Genomic DNA, 19136 nt, shown 5'->3' on the forward strand with positions numbered 1-19136 from the left:
CTGTTGCCCCACAAAGTCACCAGACTGCCTCCTCCTGCCATTAGCCAAGCTGGCAATAATCCGTGGAGCAGACCAATGAGGAGATTCTCAGTGATTGTGGTGACTTCTTCCCTTCCTTGGATCATTCATGTATCTGGGACTGGTTCCTCTGCAGGGCATCCACTGACTCCTTTGCAGAACAATAGGCATTGTCCACAGTGGGCATCCAGTTCCCTCATTTTGTTTTTATGAGTCATGACACCCTGTCTCTGTTCTCAGATTTGTAATCCCACGTAATTAGTTGATTTCTGGGTTCAGTGGCTCCTCTCCCTTATGAGGTGGTGGGCCTTTCATTTTGGTGGACTTATGCCCACCCTTCTGAGACTTCAAATAGGCCCAAAGAGGTGGTCTTTTGGTAAAGTACGAAGTGGGAGAGAGAGCATTCCTTCAGTCTTCCCAAATTACAGACCCCAAATTTAGGAGGTATTCAGTTTTCAAATTAGTTTATTTAAATGAAAATGTATTTAAAGAATTCACAATCAATAGCATGACAAAGTTTAGGATCACCTGCAACATCATTTAAGGGTTCAAGATGCCTGATAATGTGGTACAGATGGTCATAACCAGTCACTATAAAATTACAGACTGCTGAGATGGAGCGTTACTGCTTTACAAAATCCACTTTTGCAGTTCCTGTTGCACTGACAACTATCACAGCTCTCTCAGTAAATGAGCTTGGTGTATTTGCTGTATGAACATTTCACTAATATCCATGCTCTATATGCATTCAATTGTAGTAATACAGACGTTTTCAATTTTTCTTCTTTTTTCCAACTTCTTCCCTCTGACCATTTCTAGGTGGGGAGGTTAAAGAGTTCACTGCTGCCTGTGTAAACTATTCCTATTAACCAATCTTGGTTAAACAGTATTCTTGTACTGCAGGGGTGTCAAACTCAATTTACCTTAGGGCCAGTGCCAATCCTCAAATCCTCCCAGCGGGCCAATAATTTTACTCATACTGCCCAGAACCCGCCCCTCCAAACTCCAACCCCACCTGCCTAAGGCTCTGGGATAGGGTGACCAGCTTTCCCATTTTTATAGGGACAGTCCCGTTTTTTGGGACTTTTTCTTATATAGGTGCCTATTATCCCTCACCTCCGTCCCATTTTTTCACAGTTGCTATCTGGTCACCCTGCTCTGGTAGGGAGTTTGGGTGGGGGAGGAGGTCTTGGGTAGGGGATTGAGGTGTGGGGTGCAGGCTCTGGGAGGGAGTTTGGGTGCAGAAGGGGTGAGAGGTTGGACTCTGGGATGGAGTTTGGGTGGGGGAGGGGCTCTGGGGTGCAGACTCTGGGATGGAGTTTGGGTGCTGGGTACAGGCTCTGTGCTGGAGCAGGTGGTGGGGGTGTAGGAGGAGGAGGAAGGGGTGCAGGCTCTGGGAGAGAGTTTGGGGGCAGGAAGGGGTGTGTGGGAAAGGGGTGGGGTGCAGGCTGTAGGAGGGAGTTTGGGGGTGGGAGAGGGTGTGTGGGGAGGGGGTGCGGCGTTTACCTGGGGTTCCAAGGCGGGGTGGGCCGGGGGCCTCCGCATGCTGCTGCCCCCAGGCACCACTCCCGCAGCTTCCCACTGGCCACAGGGGCGCTCGGGTCAGGGGCAGCATGTGGAGGCACAGCCCCTCTCCTCCCTGGGGCGGCAGCCACGTGAAGCGAGCGCGCAGGAAGCCCCTCAGCTCCACTGCGCTACAGGTGGTGGGCGGGGCCCCGGGCCATTTTAAATCGCCCGGGGGAGTGCCCGGGGGCAACAGTCGGGGCCAAGGGAGAGACCCGGCCCCAAAATTGCTGGAGCCCCGTGGGCCACGTTGGGGAGGTTCTCAGGCCGCAGATGGCCTGCGGGCCAGGAGTTTGAAATCCCTGCTTTACTGGAAAGACAAGAGACCCAGATCCCCAAAGTTATGTAGGAAATCAGTAGGAGTTAGGCACGTAAATACCTTTGAGGATCTGTGCCAAAGTGCATACCTATTCCAGTGTCTCTGATTTCCTTCTGCCATCATTCTAATCCTATCTAAGTGCTCTTTGTCTTTCACAAGACTACTGTTCTGTAGAGGCCACAATCTTCAGTTCTGTTCTTGGCCCTCTGCTCTTTTGAACCTTTGTTCTTTTCTTGCTTGTCTTTTTGCCACCATTATAGTTACCACTTTTGTACTGATCATATTCAAGTATATGTATCTTTTGACTCCTTTAGTTTTAGAATTCGTTTTAATGTTTAATAATCTTTTATAACTAATAAAACAATACTCTTCTGCTTATAGATGCAAAACTAGTCCAGGAGGGATACTATCTACAGAGCTGAAGGATGATCTCATGATACTTGTATGACAAACAAGAAATCCAACTGTACAGTAAGTTGCTGAAATTTAATCCTTCCTGGGGCTAAAATCCTGGCTAGTAAGTCAATGACAAAACTCCCATTGTCTTCAGTGGGGCCAGGATTTCATCCTAGCTCTTGATAAGCCTCTTATGCTTCTCTTCTTTGTTCTTGTTATCAATTTAGTTTTTTTTATTTCATTTGTTGTTGGTAGGCACTACTGAATAGCTATACAACTAGGCAACATTACATTAAAAACAAAAACAACAACAAAAAACTCTACCAAAACAAAACACTTCACTGAACACACAATTCTCCTACTTGGGAAAGGATGAGAAAACAAATGGTATGTGACCGATGTTAGTCACATTGCTAGCTGCACTTCTGGAAGGTGCCCTGATACCACACTGATGAGTGTCAAATAAGAACCTATTTAGAATATCTTATATAAAATACTTGCTAACACTCAGAAAAATGTGTATATTTTAATCATTAGTTTAATCTAAAGTTGAGCTGAAGATGCAAAAGTCAGATCCAGAAATGGATTGAAAACACTCAGAGTTCTGAGGCTTACAGGGATTTTGGTTCACCCCGTTATAAAGATGGGGAAGATTAGCAAAATTCAGATTCTGATCCGGATCTGACCTCAGACTTTGAACACTTTTTAAATATTGGGGTGATCACTATAAAGGTTTTGATTCTCTTTATTCATTATATTAAAAGCTAGTTCAAAAATTAACTTTTTCTTGCCAGAAGTTAGTTGCTATGTTTTTTTCCTGTGAGATGATTCTCATTATATGGTAAGAAAATGACAGGCATGATTAAACTCAGTACCCCAGAAAAATAAATAGTGAGGCAAGGTGATTAGAACTCAGAACTGAAAGTCAGGTGTCTTGAATTCTAATTCTAGCCTTGCTACTGACTTTCCTGTGTGACCTTTTGCAAGTCACTTGATCTGTTTGTGCCTCAGTTTCCCATCTGTAAAATGAAGATATTATTTAACTAACTCTGTAAAGTACTTTGAGATTTTAAGATTATATATATTATACATATAGATATGCATATATATATTTGCATTTTATAACTATTAATATTGTGCCCATTTTTATGATGTATAAAAACAGTCTGAAAGATTTTTCTTTTTACATTTTTTTCCAGAAAAGTTTTTTTTCCTTCTATGTTTTACATTACAAATTAAAGGTGTACCTCCTCTGTTTTTCTTGGAAAACTCTATGAACAGCTAGAGAACTCGTAGTTTTATGACATCACAGGTACTTTGGAAAGAACTTGATTAACTGAGAGGGGAGGGGATTTTTATTTGGAATATTAAAGTTTTTAGTTTTAGTTTGTTTTTAGTTTGTATCTTTATCACTCAAATTCCTATTAAGTGCAGGTAAAGCTCTCTTGTTAAGTATTCAACATGTGTCCCTTTAGCGAAGGGCTGAGAAAATTCCCAGTCCGTATCTCTCCATTGTTCAAGGGAGACCTCCAGTATACCAGGGAGACAAGGCTTGATAGTCCTCATATTTGCAAGGTTAAAAAAAAAAAAAGCCCCAAAATGGGTGGAGGGACGAAACAACCAAACCTAGTTTTCCTTTCCTTCTCCTATTACTAATCATTTTTATAATTCATATTCACTAGGGGTCGGAGTATCAAAAATGCCTACACGATTTAAGACCAAAGTCCCTCTGAAAGTCTTGCACTCCTAAATTACTTAGTCTCTTTTGAAAATCCTCCACTAGATTAGTAGCACTGTACTGTAAGCCACTTCCTTGCCTTCACTGCACTGGGAATTATAACCAACATTAGAAAAGTTACAGTATGCCTAAAATTTCAGTATGTTCTCTGCCTACATAGTGGGCAAAAATCCAGCAGAGTTAGGCAGGATTGGCCATGAAAGGAAGGGATGCTGCTTCTGGGGCATATTTTCTCCTCCATTGATACCCCTCCCCCCGTCCCCCAGAAGCTCTGAAAGGTGTGAGAGGGTATGGCTGTGGGACAACTGCTCTCCTCCTCATTTTCCCCATCACATCTACATGCTGTGGAACCCTCCAAAACATAAGAGAAAAGGATCAGGGGGAAGCATCCACAGGGGAGACCTGGGCAGGAGCTATCCTGCCAAGGGGACAGAAGGGAACAAAGTACCCAGTATGAAAGTACTTCTGGTGCTAGGATGAGTAGCCTGCATAGGCAACTATAAGGCCCCAAGATTGATAACTAGGTTAAAATCTTTTCAGTGTCTTATGTTTAATAGCAAATACCTTTTGTAGGAAGGATGTCCTGGCTTATTATTGCTTGGGAATAGTAGCTGTTAGCAAATAGTAAAGAACTTTTTCATACTCTAAGTCATAGACTAATTCAAATGTCAGAACAGACATTTCTGTGAGGGAAAAAAAAAACAGTAATAAAATTTGCAGTACCAGGAAAAGGGAGCTGAAGTGATTACTTTTTAATGGGCATTTTGAGGTTGGTACTGCAACCCTATGTTTTGTATTGTTTACACTTGAAAGTGTGAATCATCTTGCTGATTTAATGCTTGGTAAACTCTTAATTCTGATGTCAATAACTTATGGTTTTTAAGTGCAGTATAGTCCATAATGACTGGATTTGCTTCATGCTTCAAAAGTTTAAACAATCTGCAGTATGAAAAAAATATATATTGTTTTACTCATCATAGCACCAGGAGGGCCTTCCTGAAGTGATAATGCTGTTTGTTGAGCAAAAAGAGCATATGGTGTTTATGAATATCTAGCCTCTATGTTACAAACAAAACTTCAGCCTTAAAGTCGAGAAGAGCACTAATTAAAATATCATTAAAGGTTAATGGATTCCTGTGCATGATGGATTAATTTTAACAATTAATTTTAAAGAGCTTTTAGAAACAATGGCTCCTTGAATATTAATAGAATGTGTTTGACTTTAGGAGAAAAAAAAATCTTAATCCCTGTGTTGATATGCTATGCAGTAGTTAGGAAAAAGTAGTCGTTTACAATGAATGGTAGAGATATATTGACTAAAGGAAGCCACTGTAATTACTGTGCTTTAACAAGGGCAGATGTTATTCTTGTAGTTCTGGAAATTTCCTTTTATGAAAATGTCGCAATTCCCATTAAAATACAACTTCTTGGCTTCAACTTCACTTTATAAATCGAGGCTGAAGTTCCACCTCCCCTGCAGGAAACCTGATTAATTTATCTTTGCATGGGGAAGTATGTGCGAGTTGAGGGGAATGCAGTCTACAACTCCAGTCTGTGGGAATACTGTGGGCCTGCAGAGCAGAGGTCTGCAATCATTGCTCTAGTCTGTGTGCTGGAATACTGGCTGCAACTCCATCATGCCCCTATCAGGAGTTTTGGATGATTGGATCACAGTAACGACAGATACCGTGGTCTTGCCCTGAACATGTTCTCAACAGATCACTATGTCCCAACCTATAACAATTTTTACAAACTGAAATATTTCTAAAGTACTTTTTAAAATGTGTGCACATACAAGAAAATATATCATTTTCAAGCTCATACCATTAAAACCTTTATACTGTGTCTTGCCATACTATCATTTATTGTTGTATATTCCACATACTTTACAGATAAACTATTTTAGAAATGTTTTAATGATTTTGGATGCCTCCATCTTTTGGGTGCCCGACTTGAGAAACTAAAACTATTTATTTTTAAAAAGGATTTTAAAGTTTTTTAGAGGATGGATGGTTAGTACTTTGAAAATCTTGGCGCTACTGTTTTCATCCCAAAGCACTTCAAAAATGTCTTTTATCCAGCACCACTGAAAAAACCAGCCACCTCTGGAGAGACAGGCACTGGACAACCAGTGTACAGCATGCTGCCCAGGTAAGAGTGGGAGAAGGGACATATTGGCTAAAAATACTAATGCAAACCTCATTTGTCATGGAATCTTTAATTTCTGCTCTTTGCTGTGGTGGTAAACCCGGATGCAGGCTCACTGTATGTTATTAAATAAATAAAACACTAAAATAACTATTGACCATGCAGTTTTAAGGTCTTCTCTGAAATACTCTGACACAGTATATTGCGCGGTGCTTACTTTATTTTTCCCAGAAGGATTAAGATGTTAGAGGACTCTGTTGGCATTTGAATTTGAGATCCCAGGAAATAGTTTTTTTAATATAAAATTTATGTGGTTTTTTAAGCTACTGATCTTAGGGAAGTTAATTAAAAGAATGTGCTTTAGTTACCACTGAAAATGTAACATCTCTATATATGAGACTGTGTTTTATATAACTGAATCTGCAACTTATTAGAGAGACAAGGTGGGTGAGGTGATTATTGGACCAGCTTCTGTTCGTGAGAGAGACAAGCTTTCGATCTTACACAGAGCTCTTCTTCAGGTTTGGGAAAAGTACTAAGGGTATGTCTACACTGGCAGAGTTACAGCGCCGGCAGTTACAGCGCCGCTCAGAGAGCGCTGAAGGGAAACCGCTGTTGTGTGTTCACACTGTCAGCTGCCTGCGCAATAGCGTGTTCATGCTTGTGGCACTTGCAGCGGTATTCAGAGCGGTGCACTCTGGGCAGCCATGCCACAGAGCAGCTCTTCCTCTTCTGCCGCCAAGACTTGTGGGAAGGTGGAGGGGGTCGCGGGGCATCCTGGGTCCTGTCCCAGTGCCCCGTGATGCATTGCTTCGCATCCCAGCAATCCCTGTGCTTCTGTCCGCACTTGGTGCCATCTTTCAACGGTTTATGTACTGCGTACTCTGCCTCTTCAGGCTGCAGGAATGGATCCCGCACTGTTGACTAATATGCTTCTCACTCTGATTAACATGTCACAAGTGGTAGTGGAGTTATTCCTTAAACTACAAAGGCAAGAGGAGTGCCATTGATCTTGCCACACATACTAGCTACGACACGAGATTGCTTGTGGCATTAATGGAGGTGCTGACCACAGTGGAACGCCACTTTTGGGCTCGGGAAACAAGCACTGAGTGGTGGGATCACATTGTCATGCACGTCTGGGATGACGAGCAGTGACTGCAGAACTTTCGGATGAGGAAAGCCACATTCATGGGACTGTGTGATGAGCTCGCCCCAGCCCTGTGGTGCAAGGACACGAGCTGCCCTACCATTGGAGAAGCACGTGGCAATCGCATTGTGGAAGCTGGCTACTCCAGACTGCTACCAATTGGTCGCTAACCAGTTCGGAGTGGGAAAGTCGACTGTTGGATTCGTGTTAATGGAAGTGTGGAAGGCCATTAATTGCATCCTGCTCCGAAAGACCGTGACTCTGGGCAACGTGCGTGCCATTGTGGATGGCTTTGCACAAATCTACTTCCCTAACTGCTGAGCAGCAATAGATGGCATGCATATTCCAATTCTGGCACCAGCCCACCTAGCCACCGAGTACATTAATCAAAAGGGGTATTTCTCAATGGTTCTCCAGGCACTTGTGGATCACCATGGGCATTTCACAGACATTGACACAGGCTGGTCCAGAAAGGTGCATGACGCACACATCTTTCGGAACACTGGCCTGTTCAAGAAGCTGCAAGCAGGGACTTTCTTCCCAGACCAGAAGATCAGCGTAGGGGAAGTCGAAATGCCCATTGCAATCCTAGGAGACCCCGCCTACCCTTTAATGCCGTGGCTTATGAAGCCATGTATGGGATACCTTGACAGTAGCAAGGAGCGGTTCAACAACAGTCTGAGCAAGTGTAGAATGACTGTTGAGTGTGTTTTTGGCCATTTAAAGTCATGCTTGTGCTGCCTATATGGGAAGCTGGACCTGGACGATGACAATATTCCTATGCTTATAGCCACGTGCTGTACACTCCATAATTTTTGGGAAGGGAAGGGTGAAAGCTTTACTCAGGGCTGGACCACTGAGGCTGAGCACTTGGAGGCTGAATTTGAACAGCCAGAGACCAGGGCTATTAGAGGGGCGCAGCGCAGGGCCATAAGAATCAGGGATGCCTTGAGGAAGCAATTTGATGCTGAAAGCCACTAATATTTGTTGTTATGCTTGGGAGTGCAGTTATTAATGCTAGGAGGTGATTGTGATTGGTGTAGACGATGCACTATGAAGGTTTAAGGTAATTGCCTGTTGCTTTGCAGGGCTCTGTTTGCTTTCAATTAATAGAATAAAGATTGCTTTCAAACCAACACAATTCTTTTATTAAAAAACAACAACCAGAGGAGAGAGTCAAACAAAAAAACATATCGGCACTGAGGGGAATGGGGGAAGGGAAAGTTCCAGGAGGAGGTGGGATCCCGGGACAGTTAAAGATTTATGTATGTCCAGGGATCATATCCAACCTTCTCCTTTGGAGTACAGTGCAGTGGGTACTGTACTTCAGCAGGGCCAAACTGCAGAGGGACGGGTGTTGAGTGCAATGGGTACTGGGAGTCTGCAGGGTTGGACTGTGATGGGGCAGGAGTGGAATGCAGCGAGTACAGACTGGATCCAGGAGGTTGATAAAAGTGTGTTGGTGGTGTGTGTGGGGCCCATAGAAAAAAGTTTTACGACAGCGGCTGTAGCGGAGGGTGGGCGCGGAGCTGCTCGGTTTGCAATGCTAGTTTTGTCTGGAGCTTGTCCACTTGGCACTCCACAATGTTTAAGAGATGCTCTGTGGCTTCATTCTGGCGTGCCACGTTCACCTTTCTGTCCCGCTTCTTGCTGTCCCGCCACTCCTTCAATTCCTGCTTTTTGGCTGCGGAGTGCAACATAACGTCACTCAGAAAGTCCTCCTTAGTTCTTCGTGGCCACTTTCTAATTCTGTGCAGCCGTACAGCTGGCGATAACAAAGAGGGAGGCTGGGCTCCCAAGGTCATCTCTGTGAAGCCAAAACACAACACACAGAACACTGATTCAGTGATTTAAAACACAGCCAGTATTCACATACCTGTCACTAACTGGCTGATCCCAGGCACGCACCCATGAGCCACAAGATGCCCAAAATGGTGAATAGCTGCAGGGGCAGGGGAAATCAGTGTTCCCGGACTCTACTGTACACTAGGAACATGGCTCTTGGGGAGAGCCAGCACTGTAGGGGGAGTCTGATAATCATTCCTGTCCCCACATTTTCCACAGGCTGTGTTCATTATGGAAGATATCTCGCTGATGAGGGTGAGCAGGGAATCAAGGGAGGGTCTTCTCCAGACTGTGGCTTCCGCCCTGGCCCTTATGCAGCTCACCTGTGTGCAGCAATGTCCCTCCCCCCGCCCCCCCCCATGACTGCAGAGTGATGCGGGAAAGTAACCATTAATGGGGCAAGAAACAAAGCAGCTCTGTCAAAGAACCTGCTGCAGCAGATTGCCCAGTATCTCCATGAGAGTTTCCTGGAGATCTCTGAGGCAGATTCCCGTGAAGTGAGAGAGTCAATCAATAGCCTGTTCCGCTGCTCAGACTAGACATGTGGTGGTACATGCATCTTACAGACATAAACCTGCTTTCTGCAACCCTCCTGCCTCCAACAACTCACTTCAGCGATTCCCCAAATCAAATTCACTTACCAGGGGCCTCCTCTAGTGTTTGCATTTTTGCCAAGATCTGACAGCTGTGACTGGTTAGCCTCCTCTGGGGTAGAAAAGAGCTCCTGGCTGCATTCATCTCTGACCTCTGAGTTATCCTCTGCCTCTGGGTCCCCTGCCCCCTCCCTATCCTCATCCAAGATTGCCTCCGCCTGGCTCAGTCCACTCTCAACTGGCACGCGAGGCACCAAAATATCCACAGTGGACTTCGCAGTGGAGGTGGAATCGCCACCTAGTATCATGTCTAGCTCTTTGTAGAACCGTGGGCGCAGCACTGGAGCAGCAGTTTGCCTCCCACGCCTTATGGTAAGTATTCCGCAGCTCCTTCACTTTGACCCTGCACTGCAGTGTGTCCCGGTCATGGCCCGTTTCTGTCATGCATCGTGAAATCTGTCCGTAGGTGTCATAATTCCTATGGCTGGAGCGCAGCTGGGACTGAACATCCTCCTCTCCCCAAAAGTGATGAGGTCCAGCAGCTTGGCGTTGCTCCAAGCAGGGCATCGCCTGGTGGGTGGAGCAGGCACGCCCACCTGGAAAGATGCACTGAGACCACTGCACGCATCACTGAGCAAACAGAAAGGGGACTTTCAAAATTCCAAAGGAATTTACGGGGTGGGGATAACTGTTGGTCACCTGAGGGCAGGGCAGTAGAGTTTAAACCGATGACCCGAGAGGCAAGAACAGGCATTGTGGGACACCTCCCGGAGGCCATTTGCAGTGCTGGAACCAGGTTGTCTACACTGGCACCGGGGTGCTGTACCCCTGGTTCAGAAAGCTGTACACCTCTTGTTGGTGTGGTTTTTTTACAGGGCTTCAAACTGTGCAGTTTCTGCGCACTAAGTGGGTTGGCAGTGTGTACACCTCGGGAGTTACAATGCAAAAAGCTGCTTTACTGTGCAGAAACTTGCCAGTGTAGAGAGGGCCTAAGTGTCACAGCTAAATACAAGATCAAAGAGAGAGTTTAGCATAAGTAGTTAGCACATATCCTAAAAAGAAAAAGAGTACTTGTGGCACCTTAGAGACAAATTTATTAGAGCATAAGCTTTCGTGAGCTACAGCTCACTAAGGGACCAGTCAAGGTGAAGTGGCCAATTAACACTTCTGTCGTCGTAGGAGAAAATGGGGGGGTTAGTGGGTTACAGATTGTTGTAATAAGCCATAAATCCAATGTCTGTCTTAAGACTGTGATTTTTAGGGTCTAGCAAAGTTATGAATTTAAGCTTCCAGGCTCGTCTTTTGGAAGTGTTGTGCAGGTTTCCTTTGAGGATGCAGACTGATAGCTCAGATATAGAGTGATCACATTGTGAAAAGCATTTACCACGGGTGCTTTTCTCTTTTATCCTTTTCCTGTGTGAGTTCATTCAAAAGCATAAGGATTGTCTGGTTTGAGCCACATAATTGATATTGGGCATTTAGTGCACTGGATGAGGTACACCACATATTGTGATAGGCATGTGTAGGACCAGTGGATCTCGAAACACGTACTGTGGGGGATGTTGATCACTGTCTGCAATTTATAATATTTAAATATTTAGTGCATGAACCCCATGCTGGCTCTGGCATGGATGGGGTTAAAACCTGGTTTCAAGCAGCCAGACATCCCTGCAAAAACAGTGAGGATTGCAGTGGAATGCAGCCACCTGACAAACTGGCTGTTAGCAGTCTACTAATACTAACAAGAGTGAGTGGATTAGGAAGATCTTCATGGTGGAATGTGTGCAGGCCCCACCCATTGCAAGAAAGTGTATGAACCAGAAGAGAGAGAGAGAGCACAGAAAAGTCCAGCATGATTTCAGAAGGATCTAGCATATAGCTATATCTATATCAGTGGCCAATTTATTTTCAGCCTCTTTAGGGATGGTATGAAGAACAGAGAGAAGAGGGGTTGAGTGATTGACACCCGTTGTAAACCAGAGATTATTTTGCTGCAGTAGACAGGGCCAGAAAAAAAGAGATGGAGTATAGAGCAGAATGGGTGACCTATCCTGCATTTTCTGGGCACTGTGATGAAGAAAACAATTCCTTAAGCTTTTAAGGGCCATATCCTGCAAACTCGTACTCACATGAGAATGCTTTATGGAACCAAGTAGCCTTTTAAGTCAATGGGTTTTAGGGTTGGGCTATTGAGGCCCAGATCCTCCTCCCTTGAAGGGGATCCTTCACACACACAGAACCCACCTTTCCATACAAAAGAGGAGCACAAGCACAGCTGCTGTGGTGACACTTCTTCCTTTTCCAGCTTGGGAGGACTTTCTAGGCAATCTGATATCTGGCTGAAGAGATGAAAATTGAGTTGGCTGGGGATGGTTTGGGTGGGAGGGATTATTGCAAATAGACCCAACCTTGTGGAAACTGGTGAGAGAAACTGGCACCCCAGCTCTGCAACTATTGTGTCTTTTCTGCTAAGTGCTGAGATCCTCGACACACTGGTGACCAGAAGGAGACTGTGGTAGTGTGGCTTGGAGCCATGCTGCTCTGGAGCAGGGGGGAATCCTGGCAAAGATTTCTTCATTTTAAGACTCCTCTCACTTCTTTTTCCTCAGCAGGAGAAGATCTGGCTATAGTTAAGACAGCATAGGTAGGAAAGCCTTTACTTTAAATGTGAACTATGGATGGTAACTTGTCCAGATAAAGTAAGAACTGACCCAAACCTTCGCCCAAAACTCAAACGAATCCCAAATCAAAATATATTTGTTGTCCAGAAAAGTATGGACTTTATTATAAAGTTTGACTTTATTATAAAAAATTAATTTTACCTTTCCTGTGCATCTGCATTTCCTGGTTCTGGCTGGGACAGGAAGGGTAAGTGCTAAAATACCTTTTGAGACCCTGTTCTTGCAAGATATATTAAATATCTCACTAGGAAGCCCATTTTGTGATACTTCCAGGTTTTCTAATCTTAGGAAGTCCGAATCATTTCAGCAAATATGGGAATTTTTGCATGCTTATCTGTAATTGTTTTTTATCTTAAATTGTTCATAAATAATCAACATCTCCCTGCTTCTTTCAAATCCATCCTAATAACGTAGATTTTTTTTTCTACCAGCCATTGCTCAGACTAACCTGTCACCCACATTAAAAAGGTAAAAAATAAAATATGCTCTGAATTTAATAAGTAAAATTCAGTATTACATTATTAATAATAGTTGGCTCTGACATAGAACTTTTTGTCTCCAAAAAGCCCTTACAAATATATTTTATTTGGACTATGGACACACTTATTTTGGAGCTTGTGTAGCAGGTGTTTTTCTTAACCATTTTTAGGAGAAATCCCAAGTTTAGAGGAAATGAGCAGTCTATTATTTAAATTTCCTGAGATTAGAGGAAGAACACTTTGCCAAACAATGCCTCTTCACTTCAAAACCTCTCCTCATAAATTATGTTAGAAGATCTTATTAAAAGTCTGTAAAAATTTCCTATTAAAAATGGTTGATTGCAGTCCAGACCATCACAGCTTTTGTGCTTTCGTTGAAATACCACAGCTGTCGCGAAGAAATATACTGTGAGACAAAAGGTTTTGTTTCCTTAGTAATAAATTATTTTTGTGATATCCGAAGAAAGATAAAACTTTCACTTACGTTTGAGTGAAGGAAGATTCTAGTGATAACTTGTTTAAAAATCTATAAAAAGAATATAAGAATGTAGATCTAGATAGCAAATTAGAATCAGACTTCCTTTTAGTTTAGTAAAGCAATTACTTCTGAAGTCAGTGAAGATTATAACCATGGATAATGGAATGACTTACTAAAGCACAATGACTATATCTCAATAGAACCTCAAGTTGAAATTTTCAACTCTGACCTTCGGAAACGATATAACAGAAACCTTTAGCACTGGCAAGTTTTAAACCAACCAAACCAAATTTTTAAAACCAACCAAATTTTTAAATGATAAGAAGCAGTCTGTTTACTAATATATTTACAAATAGAGCTGGGCAAATACTGCAAAATTTTTCAGAGGCTTTTTACAGATTTGCTTTGACTATGTTTGTTTTTCCATTTATCTACAAAATATGAGTTTTCTGTTGGGAATTTTTGCAGAAGCAGCAAATCTATAAGATATAATGGAATATGTTTGCATAAAGCAAATATTGATTTAGTAAACCCAAGCTTTTATACTGAGGACATAATTCTAAGCATTATACTCACCCAATCAGGGAACAGAAATATACCATGTGACCTACATAGCTAGTCAAAACTTAATAACACACTTGTATTTTGTGCACAACCTACAGCCTAAAAATATTTACATAAATTATATGGCAAGTAATGTTTTATGAAAGATAAAGAAAATCACAATTTGCTCCTGGACAATTTGTAGAGAAAAGGTCAAATTAACTGTATAAATTATTTGTTGTAAACAGATATTGATGAATAATTTATAAGTATATTGAGAAGAAATATTATAGATCCTAGAAAAAAGAGTGCAAGAGATATTTTGGGTTATTAGCACAGAAATTAGTTTGCTTTTATTATTATTTATTTTTAAGTGTCAACACTATTGTTAAGTAGGCCGATTTCTTTACTGTGTGGCTAATAAAAGAGTTGACTGGAGTCTTATCTCTCGATAGATAGATAGATAGCACCAGTGATGTGCAGCGCAAAAAACTCCTCCCATTCCCTGAGGAGTTTTCAATGTAATTTGGACAAATACAATACAAAGCCTTGGTCCTGTAATCAGATCCATTTGTACAGGCCCTTATGGAGCCCTGTAACTTTTTCCTCAACAGTGATTTTCTTATCAATCAGAATGAAGATCTGTAGCTCTCTTGTACAGCAACATATGTTGGGCACTGAATGTTTCAAACTATTGCACAAACATAAGAACTAAGTATCATTATTAACATACTAAATATCTTTAGCTTAGGGTCTAAATATGGGATATTCATTTTTGGAAATGATTTTTTCTGGAGGTCAGGGAAGAACACTATATGTCTTTAGTAACATGATCCTGATCCTGCAGTAGTTACTGAAGCCAAAAGTTCCATTAATTTGGAGCAAAGAATCACATATACAAGTAACTTTACTCAGAGGAGTAGCCCCATTGTCACCGTTTGCGGGCTTTGCCAAATTTCTGAGGGCCAGATTCTAATATCCTTACTCACACTGAGTAGTATATTACTCCATAAGTAATCCCATTGATGTCAATGGGACCTTTTGTGGAGTGAGATGCTACTCAACAAAAGAAAGGGTATCACAATCTAGCCCTACTTTCATGAACTCAACGTTAATAAATACTTAAAAGGAGTTCTCTTATTTAAAATGTCTATTTCATAATATTCAATAAATCAAAATTACTAAATCATTTTGCCAGTTGTTGGCCACGCTGATCAAAGACAGTTTCTTATAAACTGAGAACAGTGGTGAGTGCTGTCTCTCTTGCTTCAAAATCAGGAGGGTTTAATAAGAACAAACTAACTCTACAATAGTAGGACTCCTCTGCTTCATAAGATTTATTTTCTAATGACAATCCATAAAGATACATGAATAAAAATGCCGGGAATTTTAAACATTTATTTTATATATATAAATACCATACACTCAGATGATGCTTTACAAAACACACACATAGACAATATCCCTGCTCTAAGAAGCTTACAGTCTTTGAGAAATATGAACAATTTAAATGATTGCAAAATGGATGTACTCTTTATTTTATTGTGTGTATCCATTTTACTTTATATCCTAGAGCTCTAGGCACTTTAGCATAGTCTAAAAATTAAACATACAATATAATTAAGATAGCATCCATCCTAATCCAACTCCCTACTCACATAACAAAATATTTACCAAGCAATTAGATGCAAAAAGAACAGTCCCCAAAAACACACCCACCAGACACCTCAACCCTTCTCATATGTCCAGGAGAACAGATGGACCTTCCAGTGCACCCTGAAGGTCAGCAAACTCAAGGTCTTTAGGACCAATGGTGGGAAAGAGAATTCCAAAGTCAGGGGCCCTTCACATTAAACACCTGCCACCAGACCCCTTCCCTTTTAAACTGAAGGGTCTCCAGCTTGAATACCTTCACTGATTGCAACTGCAGCAGTATCGCAAGAGGAGAGAGAGAAACTCTTGGGTAAGCAAGTTTCATTCCAGTTAGGGCTTTATAGGTTAAACTCCATGTGAAAACTAACAGGCAGCCAGTGCAGATACAGTAGAGCAGTGGTATAATATGTTATTTGGGAAAATTCCCCTTAATAAGCAGGTAGATGCATTTTGCACTAGTTTAAGCTTCTAGATAGCTTTAAGGGATAGCCCTATTAAAGAGCACCTTTCAGTAGTCTAAATTTGAGGCATCAAAGACAAGAGTCACACTAGTGAGAATCAGATCTGAAAGAAATGGTAATCCCCTAAAATGCCTCTTCTCTTGTCCTTACATGTCACCATGGCTTACAGATGACCTGGGACAGATGAAGTGAGAGGGAGGATGGCTAGAGCACTAGTGTGGGAAGTCTCATGTTGAAACTAACTGCATTAATAGGATTTAAAAAAAAAAAATCACTTGTGACTGTAAAAGGCAAAGGTTCTTGGTCTCCATCATTGCCTCTGCAAAATCTCAAAGAAGACTGTTTCTGATGGTAAACAGTTACTTCGTCTGGTTGTCTCTTCTCAGTGGCTGAATCAAATCCCTTCCATTGTGAGAAAATCTCTAGTTTTTATGTGGAGAAAATACTTGGATTTGCTCCGAGCTCTGCATCTGTGAGGCAGAACAATATATAAGTCAAAGGGTGTTGAACTGCTCTAATTTACACCAGTTTACATGTTGTTCCTTCTTCTCGGTGTGTAAATTATCACTTTAGTTTCCATTGCACGCTGGTAGAGTATAAGTAAAAGGGAGGCCGTAAGGAGGTTTAGTGTAAAGATGGCCTTGTGGATAGAGCTGTTTGGAAAAATTCCAACAAAATATTTTTTCATCAGAATTTGCCAATTGATTGAAATGGAAACATTTTGCAGAGATGGTTCAATTTCAACAAAGTTCCTCTGGAAACCAGATAGGTTTCCATCAGATTTCCTGGTTTCCTGCCAGCTTGCCTGCCCAGCTCCTCAGGAGCCAGGACTGCCAGGGTCTACAGCTTTGGAGCAGCCTGCCAGGCTGTTTTTTTTATAAATTACATATTTTCTCAAACCGTAAATACTGCTCCTAAAGAGGATACTGAAATGAGAATAATATGACTTCTAAGTACTAGAGCTTCTGATGTTAGCCATTCTGAGTTTAAACTGTTTCATTTGCAACAGAATTGAACATCTACAAAGTATATTCAACCTCCTGCAGACTGCAGTTGTTAAAAGAAAATAAATCACTTAAGCAGGGTCACAAGCAACAAAGGCCAATATGGGTTCAAAGTTTACAGGTCTCCACATTTATCAGGTAGAAATATGCTACATTTCACTGTTTCATAAAATATCCTTTTATGAAAAAGCCATCAATCTTTGTATGTCCTGCTAAAACTCTGATTTCTCAAATGAAAGAAATGAATGATGACACTGAATCAAAAAATCGTTTATGAGTTTATATTTTTGCAGGACCACCATGACTTTCACATACGTTTTCAATTTCTGTAAGGATGTGATTATAGTATGGATATGTTTTACTCCCACAGCCTGTACTAAGGGATCTGTCAGAATTGTGTACCCTTTTCTTGGGCAGATCAGGATTAATTCAACCTTTTTTTTTTTTTTTTTTAAACTGCTGTGCTAATAACCATGCTAGTGTTTAGTAAGTGGTAATCTGTTTACTTTTGTAATTTATCAAGAATTTTAATTTTATATATTCTCTATAACAAATATAGATGTTTATATGTAAATTAAAATATGTATCTAATCTAGGAAAATAATTACATCTGCATTTGTTAATAGTTTTTTAGAATTAATTTTGTGTAATTTGCAGCTATTCTGCAAAATTTCTTCTTAATCCTTTTGTTTTAGCCTGCTTTTGGCTTTGTCTTACATTCTCTCTCTATCTCTTTAGTAGCCTTGCACCTCTTACACCAGCAGGACAATTTCTATGTAAAACAATTTTACTGCCATAAGTATACCCACATTGCAAGAATTGTAATGCCGGAGTCTAGCGTTTTCAGAGCACTAGTAGTATATATCCATTTCTAGGGTGGAAAGTGGCAGCCATCTGAACAACTGGCACACAAAACACTGTACAATAACGAGGGATGGAAATTTTAGCCAAAGACATGGGAGTAATCTACTACTGTTTTGAAAAGTGTCATAGGTTCTCTAATGTCACTGCAGAGCAAAAACAATTTGTTTGTTTTTTCAGGTCTTGTCTGAAGGTGGACACAATTCACATAATTTTTAGTTGTATCTACCTCCAAAGAAGGAAAAGGTGAGAGTGTGTTGAGAATTGAACTTTTGTTTTCAAAGAGAGACCTGATGCTTGGATCTTAAGCCACTACTCTGGCAAACTCAGTACAGTCCCAACCATCTGGGTCATTGGCGTGGGATGAACCCTCGGTTGGAAGAGTTTTCTGTGATTTTTTTTTAATTTGTTTGACTTATTTGATTTTTGAGTAATCTGACTCCACCTGTGCTTTATTCCTGCTGCATTATTCCACCAGTTTATGTGGTCCTCTCTTGAATTTCTTATCTGGTCCCTGAGGAGGATTTTACTTTAGTATTTATTACAGAGTTTAATAAAAATAATAATTACTAAAGCAACCTTTGCATCTAACAAGACTTATGTTACATTTGATATAATCACCCATCAGAATAAAACATAAAATACTTATAATTCTTGAATTGTTTGAAAGTTGGTAAATGTTTTTCAGGAAATTGATATGTTTTTTGAATGCCCTTAGAAACCACTTTTTCGTAAAGTCTTCAATTTGTTTTATGATACTGCACATAAAAATACACATCATACTTCCTTAGGAACTGAAAAGTTAGGTTGACTTACAATCAAAGCATATACTATCTAAATGTTTCTTTATACCTCTCAGTTTTCTCTCCCAAGGGAAAAAGGTTTGAAAAGAAAGAAGTTGTGACTTTTGGGGAAGGAGAGCCAAGTCACGCATGGAACAGCAGTATTTGATAGGGAGCACTATAAGAATCTTAGAGACTAACACATTTATTTGGGCATAAGTTTTTGTGAGCTACAGCTCACTTCATCGGATGAAGTGAGCTGTAGCTCACGAAAGCTTATGCCCAAATAAATGTATTAGTCTCTAAGGTGCCACAAGTACTCCTTTTCTTTTTGCGGATACAGACTAACATGGCTGCTACTCTGAAACCACTATAAGAATGCAAGCCTTGCTGCATTGTAACTTGCAGTTACAAGGACTTGCAT

General features: G+C 41.3%; 1 protein-coding gene across 1 annotated transcript in view; it reads left to right on the forward strand.

The window, feature by feature from the left end:
- Nucleotides 1–19136, forward strand: part of WT1 (WT1 transcription factor) — a 139016-nt gene that overhangs the window by 538 nt on the left and 119342 nt on the right. The window contains exons 2-3 of the mRNA XM_043550198.1: nt 2282–2371; nt 6116–6185. The gene's annotated coding sequence lies outside the window, so the exon portion shown is untranslated. The remainder of the gene's footprint in view (nt 1–2281; nt 2372–6115; nt 6186–19136) is intronic.

Source organism: Chelonia mydas, chromosome 6 (genome assembly GCF_015237465.2).
Source record: "Chelonia mydas isolate rCheMyd1 chromosome 6, rCheMyd1.pri.v2, whole genome shotgun sequence".
Taxonomy (NCBI): domain Eukaryota; kingdom Metazoa; phylum Chordata; order Testudines; family Cheloniidae; genus Chelonia; species Chelonia mydas.